General features: G+C 37.2%; 1 pseudogene; it reads right to left on the reverse strand.

The window, feature by feature from the left end:
- Positions 1 to 1677: 1677 nt before the first annotated feature.
- Positions 1678 to 18671, reverse strand: LOC109674883 (olfactory receptor 2A12-like; annotated as a pseudogene).
- Between the last annotated feature and the right edge of the window lie 913 nt (positions 18672 to 19584).

Consider the following 19584-nt stretch of genomic DNA (forward strand, 5'->3'; position numbering starts at 1 on the left):
GCCAGTGTCATCATCCATTTCCTTCTTTGGTTGAATATTTCAGTGTGTGTATTCATACTACATGCTATTTCTTTGAATACAAATATTATAACTTGTTTAATATGTTATTGTCTCATTATATATGTAATGTAATGCTTTAGTGATTAAAACGTACCTATTTCTATATCTATGAAATCCTTATATTAAGCACTGAGACTTGGAAGGGGTCAGGCAAATCCATCAAACAATTTATTGATGTATTTATTTATAGGTATAAAAAATTTAGTCATATTAAGGTTTATCACCATAAAAAAAACACCCAGCTGAGAAAAGATTTCTTAGCAGTTATGAGGCTATCACCCCTATCTACCATTTGCACAGATGGTTGACCCAATTTTCTGGCTACATTTTTTATGTTGGAACTCAGAGATACATTAATTTCTTTGATGTTCTGGTAATACAGTTATCAAAAAGTCAAAAATAGCATGTGTTAGTTATGATGTGGAAAAAAGGGAATCCATACACAGTGATCATGCAATGTAAATGAGAATAGTGTTGTGGAAAACAGATTGGAGGTTGCTCTATAACTAAAAATAGAACTGCTGTGTGTTCCACCAGTCCTACTTCTAGGTATATAGCCAAACAAAATGGAAGTCACCATATCAAAGATATGTACACATATATACCCTATGTCCATCGCAACATCTTCCACAATAGCCAATATACCAAAATGCAGAAAGTACCCATGGATGGATGGATGTATAAAGAAAATTTCACCATAAAAGTAAAACAATTTCTAATAAAATTACTAAAAGTTACCAAAAAATACTTAAAACGTGCTAGGTCCTGATGAAACACATTATTTAAAAACGAGGGTTTACAAGATGCTATCATTATGTGAATGTAGCAGAGCAAGACTAGGTATTTGTAGTTCACAGGCATTAAGTCATTGTAAGTTTTAGACATTGTGATGAGAAAAAAAAAAAAAAGCCACTCCAGAGTGGCTTCAAAGTAACCACTGATTTTCCTTTCACATAGACTTTTCCTTTTGCATAGTCACTGGTCTCCAGTAAGCTATTACTAGACAGCAAGAATAAATAAAGTGCTGCATAAAATTCTTAGTAAAACAATTGACTCTATCAGATGTGAACTATATACAAACCACATGTCCTGCTGATGTCTGTACTTTTAACAGCTTTGTGCCAAAGACCACAAAAAGCCAATTCTAGAATGTGGCTATCTAAATACACAAATTGTTAATCACCTCACAATATTTTCTTTTCCTTTTATTTGCTGGTATGAGCTTGCATTTTGGATCTCACAGCTCAGGAAATCACATTTTATCTTTTCCTCTTTTAAAAAGACAGGGTGCGGATGCAATAAAGAGACACCTGAAAAGATTTTTACATGTACTGTCTATAATTTCTTTGCTGGAAGCAAGAGATGTGACCTTTATCACTTGGTCTATGACTGTCTAGTTTCTTAATGATGACTTGATGAGCTGAGTGATTAACTTTAAAGAAGCCTAGTATTAATTAAATTTTCAAACTTTACATCTAGTTCTTTTTGTGCTTTTGCTGTACATCTATTCATACTAAAAGTGATTTAAGGCATTCAACTATTTTCTCTCTTAGGGGTCTTAGAATTTTAGTTTATAAATGTAGGCCCATAATATTCCACTTTACTATAGCACTTATTTTAACAGAAGGCAAAAATATCAAATTCCATATTTCTCAAGTTTCTCCTTCCCTTCTGTGTTTGTGAACTCGGTCCCACCTTCCACAGTGCCACAGCTCCCTTGTTCAGGGCACCCTTGACTCTATGTTCCTCAGGCTGTAAGATCAAGGGGTTCAGTATGGGGTTGAAAAGTAAACAGGGAGAGGATCTTTTGTTGCTCCTCATGGTGGCAGGTCTTGAGAGCTAATTACATGACAATGGCGCTGCCAAAGAAGAGCCCAACCACACAGAGGTGGGAAGAGCAGGTGAGAAGACCTTTCTGTGGCACCTGGCAACCATCCTCAGGGTGGCCACTAGAAAGCATGTGTGGCAGACCAGTACCAAACACAGGGGTCCTGTAAAGATGACAGCTAGGTTGAGGCTAATGTCAGCACATGCCAGCTTCAGGACAGGAAGAAATTTACAGAAGTAGTTGATTTCATAAAGCCCAAAGAAAAGCTGCCACAGGATGAGGACTAAATAAACCAGAGTTAAAAGGAAGCCAAACTGCCAGGAAGTGACACTCAGGACAGTGTACAATCTCTAGGTCATGATGACAAAGTAAGGAGAGGGTTAGCAGATGGCCACATACCAATCATAAGACATCACCACCTATAGCAAAAAAGCCAAATACATGAATGTCTCTATTATACACAGAACAAAGGAGATGGTTCTTCTTTGCTTCACAAGATTTGCTGGCATCTTGGGGACATTGTTGAAAGTATAGGACATGCCAACCATGGCCAGATGTGAGAGGAAGAAGTACATAGGTTGTACAATATGGGGTTCAGTCAGATTATTCCAAAGATAATATTCCCTATAATATTATTATTCCCTTACCTTATTCCCTGTAAGGGTAAAAGTGTAGAAGAGAAAGTTCAATGAAGAAACCTTCCAATGCCAGATGAACTTGAAATCCCAGCAAGGTGATCTCTGTGATCCAATGTCTGCTTACCTCCCATCTTCCTATGACAAAGGCAAGACCTTTTCCAGAACAGAAAGATTACAGCTGTGGAGCAACATTGCTAAATATTTACTGAATGTTACAAAGTGAGAATATAGAAATGTACCACTTAAGATAGATTTCCTAGATTTACCTTCAGATGTACTGCAAAATGAAATTCAGTGGACTCATTAAAATGAGGAAAAACTCCTTTCTAATGGAATAAAGGGAAATAAATACATATATCAATATAGTACATACATTAAATATGCTAGCATAATAGGTTCTATCTTAACACACCCTGTATTAGAGGATACACGAACACATATGCACACATGTATTGTTTTAGAGAAATCTTGCACTCAGGCCTTCCTTTCAGGGTGGAAGTCTTTTTTTTTTTTTTCAAGGTAACCAACAGAGATCTCTTTTAATGAGGTAAGAATTTTATTTTATTTTATTTTTTTTTTCTCTTGAGTTCATTTTTTTTTTTATTCATCAGCTTATTTAGAGATTTTCATTTATTCATTCAACACATATTTGTTGAGCTCCTTCTCTGTGTCAGGTATTGTTCTGGTGTTTAAAATATGAAACAAAGTTCCTATGTTTAAGGAGCTTTCATTCTGGTTGGGTGGAAAGAAAATAAGTATATGTCAGGTGGCAATAAGTTTTATGAAGGCAGAGAAAGCAGGGTGTCTCATTATCTGTTTCTTTTTTTTTGGATTAGTTGTGATTGTTATACAGTTGTTACTTTGCTTTTTTTTAATTTATTTTTTATGTTATTATTCATATGTGCATACAAGGCTTGGGTCATTTCTCCCCCCTGCCCCCACCCCCTCCCTTACCACCCACTCCGCCCCCTCCCTCTTCCCCCCACCCACTCAATACCCAACGGAAACTATTTTGCCCTTATTTCTAATTTTGTTGAAGAGAGAGTATAAGCAATAATAGGAAGGAACAAGGGTTTTTGCTAGTTGAGATAAAGATAGCTATACAGGGAGTTGACTCACATTGATTTCCTGTGTGTGTGTGTTACCTTCTAGGTTAATTCTTTTTGATCTCACCTTTTCTCTAGTTCCTGGTCCCCTTTTCCTATTGGCCTCAGTTGCTTTTAAGGTATCTGCTTTAGTTTCTCTGCGTTAAGGGCAACAAATGCTAGCTAATTTTTTAGGTGTCTTACCTATCCTCACCCCTCCCTTGTGTGCTCTCGCTTTTATCATGTGCTCAAAAACCAATCCCATTGTTGTGTTTGCCCTTGATCTAATGTCCACATATGAGGAAGAACATACAACTTTTGGTCTTTTGGGCCAGTCTAACCTCACTCAGAATGATGTTCTCCAATTCCATCCATTTACCAGCGAATGATAACATTTCGTTCTTCTTCATGGCTGCATAAAATTCCATTGTGTATAGATATCACATTTTCTTAATCCATTCATCAGTGGTGGGGCATCTTGGCTGTTTCCATAACTTGGATATTGTGAATAGTGCCGCTATAAACATGGGTGTGCAGGTGCCTCTGGAGGAACCTGTGTCACAGACTTTTGGGTATATCCCCAAGAGTGGTATTGCTGGATCAAATGGTAGATCAATGTCTAGCTTTTTAAGTAGCCTCCAAATTTTTTTCGAGTGGTTGTACTAGTTTACATTCCCACCAACAGTGTAAGAGGGTTCCTTTTTCCCCGCATCCTCGCCAACACCTGTTGTTGGAGGTGTTGCTAATGATGGCTATTCTAACAGGGGTGAGGTGGAATCTTAGTGTGGTTTTAATTTGCATTTCCTTTATTGCTAGAGATGGTGAGCATTTTTTCATGTGTTTTTTTGCCATTTGAATTTCTTCTTTTGGGAAAGTTCTGTTTAGTTCACTTGCCCATTTCTTTATTGGTTCATTAGTTTTGGGAGAATTTAGTTTTTTAAGTTCCCTATATATTCTGGTTATCAGTCCTTTGTCTGATGTGTAGCTGGCAAATATTTTCTCCCACTCTGTGGGTGTTCTCTTCAGTTTAGAAACCATTTCTTTTGATGAACAGAAGCTTTTTAGTTTTATGAAGTCCCATTTATCTATGCTATCTCTTAGTTGCTGTGCTGCTGGGGTTCCATTGAGAAAGTTCTTACCTATACCTACTAATTCCAGAGTATTTCCTACTCTTTCCTGTGTCAAGTTTAGAGTTTGTGGTCTGATATTAAGATCCTTGATCCATTTTGAGTTAATATTGGTATAGGGTGATATACATGGATCTAGTTTCAGGTTTTTGCAGACTGCTAACCAGTTTTCCCAGCAGTTTTTGTTGAAGAGGCTGCTATTTCTCCATCGTATATTTTTAGCTCCTTTGTCAAAGACAAGTTGGTTATAGTTGTTTGGCTTCATATCTGGGTCCTCTATTCTGTTCCACTGGTCTTCATGTCTGTTTTTGTGCCAGTACCATGCTGTTTTTATTGTTATTGCTTTGTAATATAGTTTGAAGTCAGGTATTGTGATACCTCCAGCATTGTTCTTTTGACTATTGCCTTGGCTATTCGTGGTCTCTTGTGTTTCCATATAAATTTAACAGTAGATTTTTCAATCTCTTTAATGAATGTCATTGGAATTTTGATGAGAATTGCATTAAACATGTAGATTACTTTTGGGAGTATAGACATTTTTACTATGTTGATTCTACCAATCCATGAGCATGGGAGATCTCTCCACTTTCTATAGTCTTCCTCAATCTCTTTCTTCAGAAGTGTATAGTTTTCCTTGTAGAGGTCTTTCACATCTTTTGTTAGGTTTACACCTAGGTATTTGATTGTTTTTGAGGCTATTGTAAATGGAATTGTTTTCATACATTCTTTTTCAGTTTGCTCATTGTTAGTGTATAGAAATGCTAATGATTTTTCTATGTTCATTTTATATCCTGGTACCTTGATATAGCTCTTGATGATGTCTGGAGCTTCTGAGTAGAGTTTTTTTGGGTCTTTAAGGTATAGGATCATGTCATCTGAAAATAGGGATATTTTGACAGTTTCTTTACCTATTTGTATTCCTTTTATTTCTTCTTCTTGCCTAATTGCCCTGGCTACAAATTCCAGTAGTACATTGAATAGGAGTGGAGATAGTGGGCATCCTTGTCTGGTTCCTGATTTTAGAGGGAATGGTTTCAACTTTTTGTTTCATTAATTCCTTCTATGGTTTTTTTGGTTTCTATTTCGTAGATTTCAGCTCTTATTTTATTATTTCTCTCCTTCTATTTGTTTTGGGATTTGCTTGTTCTTGTTTTTCTGGGAGTTTGAGATGTGTCATTAGGTCATTGATTTGGGATCTTTCAGTCTTTTTAATACATGCACTCATGGCTATAAACTTTCCTCTCAGGACTGCCTTAGCTGTGTCCCTTAGGTTCCAGTAGGTTATGTTTTCATTTTCATTGACTTCCAGGAACTTCTTAATTTCCTCTTTTATTTCATCGATTATCCATTCTTCATTAAGTAATGAGTTATTTAGTTTCCAGCTGTTTGCATGTTTTTTGTCTTTACTTTTGTTGCTGAGTTCTAGTTTTATTGCATTGTGATCAGACAGTATGCATGGTATAATTTCTATTTTCTTATATTTGCTGAGACTTGCTTTGTGCCCTAGGATATGATCTATTTTCGAGAAGGTTCCATGGGCTGTTGAGAAGAATGTATATTGTGTAGAGGTTGGATGAAATGTTCTGTAGACATCAAGTAGGTCCATTTGATCTGTTGTATATTTTAGATCTAGGATTTCTTTATTGATTTTTTGTTTGGATGACCTATCTATTGATGATAATGGGGTGTTAAAGTCTCCCACAACCACTGTGTTGGCATTAATATATGCTTTTAGGTACTTCAGGGTATGTTTGATGAAACTGGGTGCATTGACATGGGTGCATACAGGTTGATAATTATCATTTCCTTTTGGTCTATTTCCCCTTTTATTAGTATGGAATGTCCTTCTTTATCTCATTTGATCAATGTAGGTTTGAAGTCTACTTTGTCAGAGATAAATATTGCTACTCCTGCCTGTTTTCAGGGGCCATTGGCTTGGTAAATCTTCTTCCAGCCTTTCATCCTATGCCGCTGCTTATTTCTTTTGGTGAGATGGGTCTCCTGTAAGCAACAAATTGTTGGATCTTCCTTTTTAATCCATTTCATCAAGCGGTGCCTTTTGATGGGTAAATTAAGTCCATTAACATTAAGCATTAGTACTGATAGGTATGTGGTGATTCCTGTCATTTAGTTGTCTTAGTTGTTTGAAGGTTTGATTGTGTGTACCTAAGTTGAGGTTACTCTCTACTGTCTTGCTTTTTCTTTTCCTGTGGTTTGGTGCTGCCTGTCTTTTCATGGTTAAGTTGGGTTTCACTTTCTGTGTGCAGAATCCCTTGCAGAATCTTTTGTAGTGGTGGCTTTGTGGTCAAATATTGTTTTAGCTTCTGCTTATGATGGAAGACTTTTATTGCTCCATCTATTTTGAATGATAGTTTTGCTGGGTAGAGTAACCTGGGGTTGAAGTTTTTTTCATTCAGTGCCTGGAAGATCTCACCCCAGGCTCTTCTTGCTTTTAATGTTTCTGTTGAGAATTCTGCTGTGATTTTGATGGGTTTACCTTTGTATGTTATTTGTTTTTTCTCTCTTACAGCCTTCAATATTTTTTCCTTAGTTTCTGAACTTGTTGTTTTAATGATGATATGTCGTGGGGTAGTTTTATTTTGATCTGGTCTGTTTGGTGTCCTGCAGGCCTCTTGCATCTGTATGGGAATATCTTTCTCTAGATTTGGGAAATTTTCCATTATTATTTTGTTGAATATATTATGCATTTCCTTTGCTTGCATCTCTTCTCCTTCTTTGATGCCCATGATTCTCAAGTTTAGCCTTTTGATGGAGTCAGTTTATTCTTGCATTTTCTTTTCACAGGTCTTGAGTTGTTTAATTAATAGTTCTTCAGTTTTTCCTTTACTTACCATTTCATCTTCAAATTCTGAGATTCTGTCTTCTGTTTGTTCTATTCTGCTGGATTGGCCTTCCGTTTTGTTTTGCAGTTCTGTTTTGTTCTTTTTTCTGAGGTTTTCCATATCCTGGGTTGTTTCCTCTTTAATGTTGTCTATTTTTGTCCTGAGTTCATTTATCTGTTTATTCATCGTGTTCTCTCTTTCACTTTGGTGTTTATACAGTGCTTCTATGGTTTCCTTTATTTCTTCTTTTGCTTTTTCAAATTCTCTATTTTTATTTTCTTGGAATTTCTTGAGTGTCTCCTGTACATTTTGGTTGACCCTATCTAGTATCATCTCTATAAAATTCTCATTGAGTACCTGTAGTATGTCTTCTTTTATTCTTGTGGGCTTCATTGGGTTCTTTGGCATAGTTTATCTTCACTTTGTTGGAGTCTGGATCTGAGTTTCTGTTTTCTTCATTCCCCTCTGTTTCCTGTACTAATTTTTTGCTGTGGGGAAACTGGTTTCCTTGTTTTTTCTGTCCTCCCATCATTGTCTTTGGTGTTGTTACTGTCCCTGTACTGTGTGCAATTAAGTATTTTCTAGCTTGTAATAGTGACAATGGTAATATTTAGAATGGAAGGGTGAGTGGAGATGGAAAGGAAGAAGTTAAAGAAAAGGGAAAAGCAAATACACAGAGGAGAAGGAGAAAACAGAACAAGGTATCAGACAAGAAGGTTTCAAAGTATAAACATGGAGCATTAGTGTACTAATTGACAGTAAGCTGAACAGACATTAGAGAGACAGAGAGAGGATTGAAAATCAAAACTAAAAAAAGATAAGAATAAAAATAAATAAGTAAAGAAAGAAATATCTGTATATAAAAATAACTTAAAATAAATGAAAAATAGAAAATTAAAAAAAAAAAAACCAAAAAACCTCTAAGTTTAAATGCAATGAAGTTCCAGTCTTAATAATTTGGGTGTCCGTCTCAGTGTCCAGTCCTGGAGATGGTGCCTCAGATGCTGTTCTGTAGTTGTCTCATCAAAGGGTATGCATAAAGTAGAACAAAACTACACACTCACACACACACACACACACACACACACACACACAAACCCTACCAAGTGTCCCAAGTTCAAATGCAATACAGTTTCAGTAAGTTTTTCAGCTTGCAGGTGTAATTCGGTTGTTCTCTCATCAAGGGTAGGGAGAAAAAGAAAAAAAAAAGAGTCTGAAGACAGTTCTGTGAATGGTATCTGCACTGCTGTCAGCCTGCTGTTGCTGGCGGCGTTATTTATGCAGATCTCTGGGGTGAGCTTAGCACTCACCTGGCCCTGCAGGCTTTGTTTGCTCAGAGTTCTCCTGTGTGTGAGCCACTGCTACAGGCTTTCCCCTTTCCAAGCACACTGGGAAAGGTGACACTGCACCCGCCGTTGTCAGGCCTGCATGTTTATTTACAGTTCATGTGGGAGGTGGGTCTTCCCCACCTCTCCTGTGGAGTTTTCCTCCCACTGCCACGTTCACAAGCTTTCCTGCTCCTGATTACTGGGTGGTGCTGCTGCTCCTGCCAGCCGCCATGTTTGTTTACAGTTCATGTGGGAGGTGGGTCTTCCCTCCTCTCACAAGCTTTCCCGCTCCTGGTTGCTGGGCGTGCACCCCTGCTCCCGCCAGAGCCTCTCCGGCCTGCCCGGCTTGTTTATTTACAGTCCCAGGAAGGATTCCCTTCCCCCAATCTTCAGCGCTCAGTGTGCCCCACCCTCTTTCCTGCGTGTCTTTATTCTTATTGCTTATTAGTCAGTTTCTCTTTTTTCCCTGGGTGGAGGTCAGTCTGTCCAGGGGGCTATGCTGCTCTGGCCCAGGCTTGTCTGTGGGAGTACCACAGTACTGTGAAGCTCACCTGGTCCGCGTCTCTCCAAGCCATCTTGGAGATTCTCTGCGCTGGCTGGAGGTGTGGAAGGGTCAAAGTTATGCCTCTTCTCAGTGATTATGCCTGCAAAGTTTGTCTCCAGTGTCTCTCCAAGATTTTACGATAGGAGGCTTGCTTTCTGCTTTCTCCCTCTAGCCGCCATCTTGGAGTCTCCTCGAGGTAAGAATTTTAAACAGTGTTTTTTTATTATTATTCATTTATTCACATGTGCATTCATTGTTTGGGTCATTTCTCCTTCCTGCCCCCACCTGCACGCTCTTCCCTCCCCCCCCCTTCCAGGCAGAACCTGTTCTGCACTTTTCTCCAGTTCCATTGAAGAGTAGAAATAAGCAATAATAAGAAAATATAGCATTTTTGCTACTTTGAGGGTGGGAGTCTTGATTTAAGTTAATTTGAAGGGCTCATATCAATAAAATCCTGCCACAGAAGGTGGTTCCACTTTCTGGGTTTGCTTGCCTTCTCAGGACAAGATATGGAGTTCTTAGTGCTCTCTGTTCTTCATATGTTGGCCTCCTAATCCTCTTACTTCTGTCCATGTTTCCTATCCACTTATTTCTGACTTGAAATACCTTCTAATAATTTCCAATTTTAATAGTTGCTTTAAAACCTCCTAAGACTGTCCTTTCCCATAGACAGCTAGTACTCCCTGGCAGTCCTTTTTGGTTGTAGTTTTATTGCTTCTTCATCTGCACTTGATACTGAATTTTAGGCATAGCTTAACTTTTTACTTACAAGAAATATATACAATTAAGTACTTTAACTACTGTTAAACATGATGACATTTCTGCAGTCTTTTGAAGTAAGAAACTCGAAAGGGAAACCTGCTTGCATTAACAGTGTTTAAACTAAAGACAGCTGACCACCTTCTTCCTGGTCACCAGTTACCTGACAACCTTCCCTGACCACCTTCTTCCTGGTCACCAGTTACCTGACAAAATCTTATGCAAGTCCAGTGCATCCTGAGCAGGTCACAGGGATGGGAACAATTGGAATTTATGGTTAGCTCTTTCTTGAGAGTTCTTCCCTGGAAGTCCCTGGGTTTGTCCAATCACCAGAGGGAAACAAGTGACATGAAAGGGATGGATGGCAGCGGTACTTTGCAAAAATCACGTGACGTGTGCTCCCCTTGTATACTTTATACACTTATTTCATTAATACCCAAAACCTCATTTTTAACCCATGTGAAAATTTCAAGCCTAATGGAATATTTTGAAAAATATTTCAATATTCTCACATATTTGTTTATTTGAGTATCTAAAAATAGGATTGTTATGGAATTAAATGTACATTTAAACTACCATGTTCATTTAATGTAAAAAGAAGTTTGCATGTATTAAATAATATATTAGATGAATAAAATATAGGTAGAAATAAATCATAATTTATGCATAATTTATATAAAGTAGCATAATATTTTGGTATCACTTCTTCATATTATGGTTAGGAAATTTTGGGTTATATTTCTCTTATGTTTGGTAATATTGAGGTTAATATTCTTACAAACCTAAGCATTGTCTCTGTGAATGATAATTTCTTTAGGACATAATCTAAAAATGAAATTGCAGGTGTTAAATATACAGGCATTTCAATGCTACTGGTATCTATCACCATTTGTCTCCCAGACTATTTATATGCTATAAATTTCATAAATTTTTCAGCAATATAATTTTAATAAATCTTTACCAATATAAATACTACTGACTTACGAGAATCATGCCTGTTTCTCACAGGGTAACCAATACTAAACATTCCCTGCTATGATCTTTGTTGATCTGAAACATGAATAATTTCACATAGGTTAAACACATATGTCATCAACTCCTGTCCAGGAGGGCAGATCTGTTTCTGCACTATTCTGTCCTCTGGAGGAACAGCTGTGGTTAAGGGAGACATATGCTGAGCAGGAGATGGGAAATGAAGAAGTGACTACTAGGGTGGTGCTTCTCTACACCTCAGGCTTCCATTTTGTGGAGAAAACTTCTATAGCCCTGGTGGAATCACTTTGGAACATACTGACCTCTCTCTGTACCCTAATTTATATGTATTGTAAAACAGAAAATAGAAACTAAGGATGTCCTCTCTGTTCTTTTTTCCTCTATGCATTTCCAGTCCCTTTGGACATAAAGCATAAAGGACCAAGTTCTGTTTCGTTTGGAGCTGATGGTAGACTAATGGTTGTCATTTTAATTTGGTGAGAACTTATGCTAAAAATATAAACCATGTATCCAATAAGCCTCACTAGCAAAATGTGTTATTTTTAATATCTATCTGATTCCTGTGTATTTCTAAATGTATGGGTTTTTTTCTGTATTTGGAACAGACTGAGGACATAGTTCGTTACCACTCCTAAACCGTGAGGAGTAAATAAGTGAATAAGATAATTGTTGATTATGAACACAACTATGAGGAAATGAGCAGGATGAGATGATAGAAAGTTACTTGATTCAAGGTGCTTCTTTAAATAATGTGGTCAGGAAAGTCCTCTCTCAAGAGGAGATGTGAATGGAACCAGGAAGATGAAGGAGACACAACCCTGACCAGAGCAACAAGAAGACCATTCCATCTCTGGAAAGGAAGCACTTGTTGAGTTCTGGGAACAGAAAGAAATACAATGTGCCCAAATGATAGAGAACAAGAGGTTGTACATATTCACTGTGAACACGTGTGTACTTTTAAAACTTTGGAGTTGACAAAATATTTTTCAGTTGGAGATGGATTAAATATATTTGGGTACTTTCAAAGTACAGAATAAATACCAGGCAGCAATTAAGATGGATAATTTAAATCTTCAATTCATTATATGAAGTCAATTCATGTATATATAACATGATCTGATACATATTTTAAAGCTAAAACATTTATATAAATGCCATTATATCTTTACACATTTAGTAAAGCACTGCTAAATCATGGAACTCATTTCATTATTTAGCTCTACAGAGGAAGATTATATAATGACTTACCTTTTACACAAATTACTCTTTTTCTGTTGTTTTTAAAATAAACTATCTGTAGTGTCAGGGGAGAAAAAAAGCAAGGATGTGTCTATTTAGGAAAATTGAACAATGTTAGGCAAGATTGAAGTTGCGTGCCATTCTTGCTAACCTACTCACCTTGTTTGGACAAGAATCTGGGTTCTGAGCAGATGTCCTTAGACCTTCCAAATGAAGAAACAAGACACTGAATGATGAATGAGTTAACCTTTAATGAGTTAACACTGAATGATGAATGAGAGCAGAAATTGAAAACCTCAAGATCATTTTTCTTTACAAAAATGTTTTTCTGAGATGTCCTAATATAGAAACGAACCAGATCATCTATTGAGTAAAAGTAGAAATGGATCTTAAGTCAGGTGGAAAATTATGGTAACACCCACTAAATTGTGAATAAGCGCACAGGCAATGCAAGGTTGTGCAGGTCAAGGCAACTGAACTTTGTCATTCAGAGAAATACATTTCAGTGCTTTTTAATTTTATCTGCAATGCACCACTGTATATTTAAAGTTAAAAGCAAACAAACAGACACAGGAAACTGGGAAGACAAAATTCTTTCCAATGATAGTATTTTGATGATTTAGAGAAAACTCTCAGAAGAGGAAGTGAGTTTTGAGCTTAAAGAGGAAGATATCAGGCTGAGTACCAGCCTGTAGCCAGGAAAGCCCTTCTACCTGAGCTGAATCCTGGGTATGCAAGGTGGATGATCCCATGTGACTCTCACCTGTGAGGCGTGCTCTGCACCCTGACCACAGAACTAGGCTAGCAGGCACTTGAATGCCTCAGGTATCTCAATGCAAGTCAGGAGGTTCCTTTTGCCAAATTTCTAATTGAAGTTCATAATAAAGCAATCTGGAATTTTTAGAGTTTTATGTGTGATTTTTGAAATGGAATTCCTGACACCAAGCAGAATGAGCTGTTTCTGAAGAATAACAGGGAAGCAAATAGGATTATTAGTGAAAGAACTTTTTTATCAGACAGGAACTGCATCCAAGCCATATGTAATTTTGGAAGTCCTCTGTACTTTTCAATGGTTTCCTAGCAAAGGCCATAATGGGGCATATCCATAACAGTGCCTATTTACAATCACAAAAGTTTCATTAGTTCAGTTGTGAAATCAAAGGAGGACAAAACCATAGTTCTGTATAAGGTGAAGATAATTTTGTTTCTTTTAATTATTGGCAAAGTTTTGCATTTCAGATTTGGTGGTTTAAGGAATCAGATACTTTTCCTTGCTTGAAAAAGCCTGGGGAAGATACAATGAAAACAGCTAAACCCCTGATGAAGAGCTCTGTATCGAAGCTCCAGCTACATGGAAGATCTTCCATGAACAAGAAAATCTTCAGTGAACAGAACAAGAGAAGAAGCTTCATGGGTTCTCTCTTTTTCCATAGCCTGACAAATTTAGTGTGACTGAAGAAAACATGATTCCCTAATAAGAATCAAGTGAGCATAGTTAAGTGTTCCTCTCCTTCACTGCAACTTTTATTCTGACTTGTGAACTCTGTGAACTTGAATGACTTATTCTAAGCCTTGCTATTTTCTTCTGTAAGAGATGAGAGTACCTACATAAAAGATTGATGTAAAGAACAGGTACCATTAAACTGGTACCTGTTAATAGATTAATAAATGTTAGCTGTTATTAATAGTACTGCAGAGATCTCAAAGTTGAGGGAAGAATTAAAGTCACTGGGTTTTGAAATCCAACACAATCATATGGTATTCTAAACACTTTCACATTGAATATGTCTTTCTTTTAGGCTACTTTAGAATTTAAGTAAAAAACACATTTTACTTTGTTTTCTATTAGAGACCTTCCATTGTGATTTAGAAGTTTATCTTTCAAAGGAGTCTAAAGAGACAGAAGAATCCTTCAAAGTAAGCTCATTCCTGTGTGACAAAGAAGAAAACACAAATTTTTAAAACAGTTCTGCCAGGCCAAATATCCAAAAGAGTGAGGGAGAACAGGGATCTTACAGAAGGAAAAGGGAGACACATTTAGAGTATTTAACATTGATCCAAGGCAAATATTTCTGTTGCTATTGCTGTCAGAATCAGAGATCTGGCACCATCAAAATTAGGGTTCTGGTCAGACATAGTGGCACATGGCTGTAATCCCAGTTACTTGGGAGGCAGAGGTTAGAATCAATAGTTTGAAGCCAGCACAGGCAAAAGTTGGTGAGACTCCATCTGAAAACCAAAACCAACCAAACAAACAAAAAACAAAAAAAATGAAACAGGCTGGGGGTGTAGCTCAAGTAGCAGAACAGTACCTTGGATTCATACCCCAATAATGAAAAAAAAATGGTGTTCTGAGACAGAAACACAGATATGCCAAATCTTTATATTTCCTCAGAAAGTATTATAATTGCAGCAGTAATTTTGACACTGAGCTTGATTTTAGTGAATTCCATAGTTTAAAAAACAAAGATTCTCAACATAGTAAAAATGGCTATATTACCAAAAGCAATCTACATGCTCAATGCAATTCCCATCAAAATACCAATGACATTCATCACAGAGATTGCTAAAGTTCATTTGGAAACAGAAAAGACCATGAATAGACAAGGCAATACTGAGCAAAAAGAGAAATGCTGGAGGTAATCAAACACCTAACTTCAAACTATACTAGAGAGCCATAGCAATAAAAACAGCATGGTAGTGGCAAAACAAACAAATAAACATGAAGACCAGTGGAACAGAATAGGAGATTCAGGTATGCTTCTATGCAGCTATGCCCACTGTTTTGACAAAGGCACCAAAAACATATGATGGAGAAAAGATAGCCTCTTCAACAAATGCTGCTGGAAAAATTGGATGTTTGCATGTAGAAAACTGAAACTAGATTCATGTTTGTTAACCTGTACAAGTATCAACTCAAATTAATTAAGATTACCTTAATATAAGACCTGAAACTGAGAAGCTAGTGCAGGAAAGATCAGGGAATTAATAGGCGTAGGCAATGACTTCCTCAATAGAACTCAAATGGCTCAGCAAATAAAAGAAAGGATTGACAAATGGGACTACATGAACTTAAAAGGCTTCTATACAACAAAAGAAATGGTCTCTAAATTGAAAAGGCTGCCCACAGAATAGGAGAAAATCTTTGGCAGCTATACAGCAGACAAGGAACTGATAAACCAGAATATACAGGGAGCTCAGAAAACTAAATTCCCCAAATTCAATGACCCAACGAAGAAAGGGGCAAAAGAACTTAACAGAACTTTCTCTAAAGAAAAAAATCCAAATCCAAACGGCTAAAATACACATGAAGAAATGCTCAGCATACCTGGTTATAAAGGAAACGCAAATTAAAACCATGTTAAGATTCCACCTCATTCCTATTAGAGTGGCTACCTAAGAACACAAACAACAACAAATGTTGGTGAGGATATGGGGAAATAGGAGCCCTCATACACTGCTGGTGGGAACGTAAGCCAGTACAACCACTATGGAAAACAGTATGGAGGCTCCTCAGAAAAACACACAAACAAAAAACCCTAAAAATAGAACTGCCATAGATTCAGCAATTCCACTCATAAGGGTTATACCTGAAGGAATGTAAGTCAGCTTACAACAACGACAACTGTACACCTATGTTTATTGCAGCATCATTCATAATACCTAAACTATAGAAACAGACAAGATGCCTCAGTACTGATGAATGGATTAAGAAAATGTGGTACTCATATACAATGGAGTTCTATTCAGCCACAAAGAAGAATAAAATTTTGGAGAATATCATCTTAAGCGAATTCTGGAGAACATCATCTTAAGTGAAGTTAGCCAGGTTCAGAAGGCCAAAAGCTACAGGTTTTCTCTCATATGCTGAATATAATCCTCATACAAATGCAACAGTATTATGAAAAATAGGACATGCCAAGGGTTGGTCACACACAAGACAAGGAGGGTAAAAGAAGGAAGCTAAAGTGAATATGGTTGATATACTTTCTATACAAGAATGAATATAGAATATTTAAACAGGTGGAAAGAATGAAGAAAAATAGAGGAAATTAACCAAATCAGGCTATAATATATATGTAAATTGTAGTGCCATAAGGAAATCCCCCTGTGTATTAAACAAACAAAAGTCATTCACTTTCCTTTCTTTTGCAAAATCAGAGAACAGGAGGGAAGAACAGGTCCTGCCTGGGGGTGTCCATACCAGTGAGTGGGGAAGGAGGAGGTAGGGAAAGGATATAAGAGAATGAATATGGCACAAATATTGTGTACACATAAATGTAAATGGAAAAAAGATACTTGTTGAAACTGTTCCAGAAATGGGGGGAGAGGTGATAAAAGAGAACAGTGGAGGGGATGAATTGAAATATGATATATTTGATGTATCGTAAGAACATTTGTAAATGCCACAATGCAACCCCATCCAGCATAACAATAAAATAAAAAAGATTCTGGCACAAGATGACATAGTATCAAATTCTGGTTTTTCCACACACCTGCTTCATTACTTCTTTGTGCCTCTCCCTGCCTCAGTTTCCCAATCTGCAAAACCAGGTGAGTATCTGATCCTGTCTCATAGTATAGCTGAATGGATCTAATGAGTTAACTCTCATAAGACACTAATTCATAAATATTATTATTATTAGAAACTTGAGATCTATAATTGGAGAGTGAGTTCTGAATCCCATAATCATAAGAAACATGCTATATGTTCAACAGTTCCTCTGCTAAAATGAGGACCAGAAGAGAAGGAGATCCCCATAGGCACTGGGTTTTCCTGGGGACGCACACAGTGAAGTGCGTCCTGCTGGAGGAAACGACACTCCTGAGGATGCACCAGGTAGGCAGCAAACAGAAGGAAGGAGGATCAGGCTCAGGGCCTGCACACAAAGCAACTCCTCTGATCTCAGTGTTTCATCTGCAAGGAGAGGCTCCTGGAACACACAGCTTCTGAGATTCTTTGGAGCCTGTAAAACCACATTCAATATGGAGGGTTATCTGATCCTCTTCCCTGCATAGTCATGACAAACCTAAGAATTGCCATGGGATGATGATGGGATTTGGATGGAGGGGCCAAGAAGGTTAGAGGAAATGTGGCCACAAATGAGGTACCTAGTGGATCTGATAGATCTGCTCAGTATGGTAGTCATAAATAGAGGCTGAGAGTTAGGACAGGATCACACAACAAGGGCATTTCCCCACTGTCTTTTCAATCAAGTATTTAATTCACTGCCTCAATTCCATTTCCCACTGCAAACTTCTTCTCAGGTAACTGAACAACTTTTTCTTATGGTGGTATAAACTGATCTTGCTTTCAGGCAAAGCCATGCATTTAGAAGAAATCTCACAGAGAGAAAGGGAAAATGTGTCATCGACTCCTCTCTGAAGGGGCCTCGCTGGGAAGTACAGCCCAGAGGCAGAGCTCTCCTGACCTCTGTGGGAGAACTGCCTCTGCATGCTTTATTTAGCTTTTCCTATCATCCTATGAATAACACTCACTGCTTGCAGACATAAATAATGATGGAGCCAGACTATGTGGCATTGCATCTACTCACATTGTCCCTAGAGGGAAATAAAGACTATGCTAGTTTTCTATTAGCAGGTGAATTGAATCTCCCATGTTTACTCATTTTGTTCTTTTAGTACACTCATGGGATGTGTTTTAGTGTGTTTGCCTAGGATTGGATGGGGTCAGGATTTCTGTAATGGAGGTAAAACATTGCATAGAAAAATTTAAAAACAGATAAAATCATCTAAATTATCTCAAAAATAACATTTTAATCTGTCTTAAAATTATTCCCCTCTCTTTTGCTTTCTGTTGGCTGTGGAGCAGAGAGTATGATGTCTCTGTCTGTCTTAGTTAGAAGCCCCTGGAAGCTGTTAGAGCATTTCCACAGAGAAACAGGTTTCTCCAGTGGAGGAGGTGTTATTGCAAGATAGCTGCTCCTTATTTTTCAAATTCAAATATATTTTTATTTTTATTTCACAGTTCAGATATACCTTGACTTCTTCATAATTTCCCCCAGATTTCTTAGCTATATGTTAATGTGTTGTAGAGAATAGCAAAATGTATATTCAAGAGAAGGTTAACTGGGATTGTTTCTCTTTTTAAATAACCCCTGAGGCCAATAGAGCCTCACTCGACTTACCTCCTTATTGTCTAGGAAACTCTCCCATTCAAACACCATTCCCAGATAGCTCTCACTCTTGGAACTCTTATTCAGCATTTCAGGTCAATTTTAGCTGTTTTTACCATGTGGACTTCAAACAATGTACCAATTTCTCAAATCACTCATGAGACCTCTTCACAGATTCCAACCCAAAATGATTTCTTCTTTGTGATCAACCAAAACCCTTGCAATGATCAAGATTCAAGGTTATACTTAAATAATTTTAACTTGTAGCATTTTTATTGTTCATTTTCCTACAAGGAAATGAAGTAGAGAAAAATGAATTTGACTCCCTAATGCTTAGATATTTTTGTTCATATTCAATCAGACAGGCATAATTAGCACAATGTTATTTCTTCTATTTAGGACAATAAAATGACACCACAGCCTACTGTGGATACAAAATAATTTGTCTATTTTTACTTCTAAACTGAAATGATTAGAGTGCAAAAGCACTGCCTGTGAGAAGCTTAAATTTCTTGTGAGTATTAAGACTTTGATTAACATTTTGTATTTTAGTGATAATAATTATAATGGAGCATCTGTGGTGATGAACTTTCATAAATGAAGACAATTTTGAAACAGAAGAGTTTGCTGAGTACCATTAATTAGTAGACCTACAGCTGTGCCTAAATTTGCTTTTAATATTGGGCTATTTCTGAGACAAAAATATTTCTTTCACAGGACTCGAGTCATTTCTTTTTCTTTTCCCTTTTCTTTTGGAAGTCCACCTATCATGTAGAATTTCAGTGGGATAGTTGAGGAAGATAAAATAATATAAGCAATGATAAGGACTCTGAAAAGCTGAGGGCTGTTTTCACTATTGCTTCTGTCCTTATGAATGCTCTTACCATTATGAAGTGATTGTAGAGGAAAGAGGATGACATGAGGTTGATGAAGTTGGCATTCCAAGTCAGGACACTGGCAGAAGGAATTGCTAGGAAGCAAGCGGTTCAGATAAGAGACCTGA

Source organism: Castor canadensis, chromosome 2 (genome assembly GCF_047511655.1).
Source record: "Castor canadensis chromosome 2, mCasCan1.hap1v2, whole genome shotgun sequence".
NCBI lineage: Eukaryota > Metazoa > Chordata > Mammalia > Rodentia > Castoridae > Castor > Castor canadensis.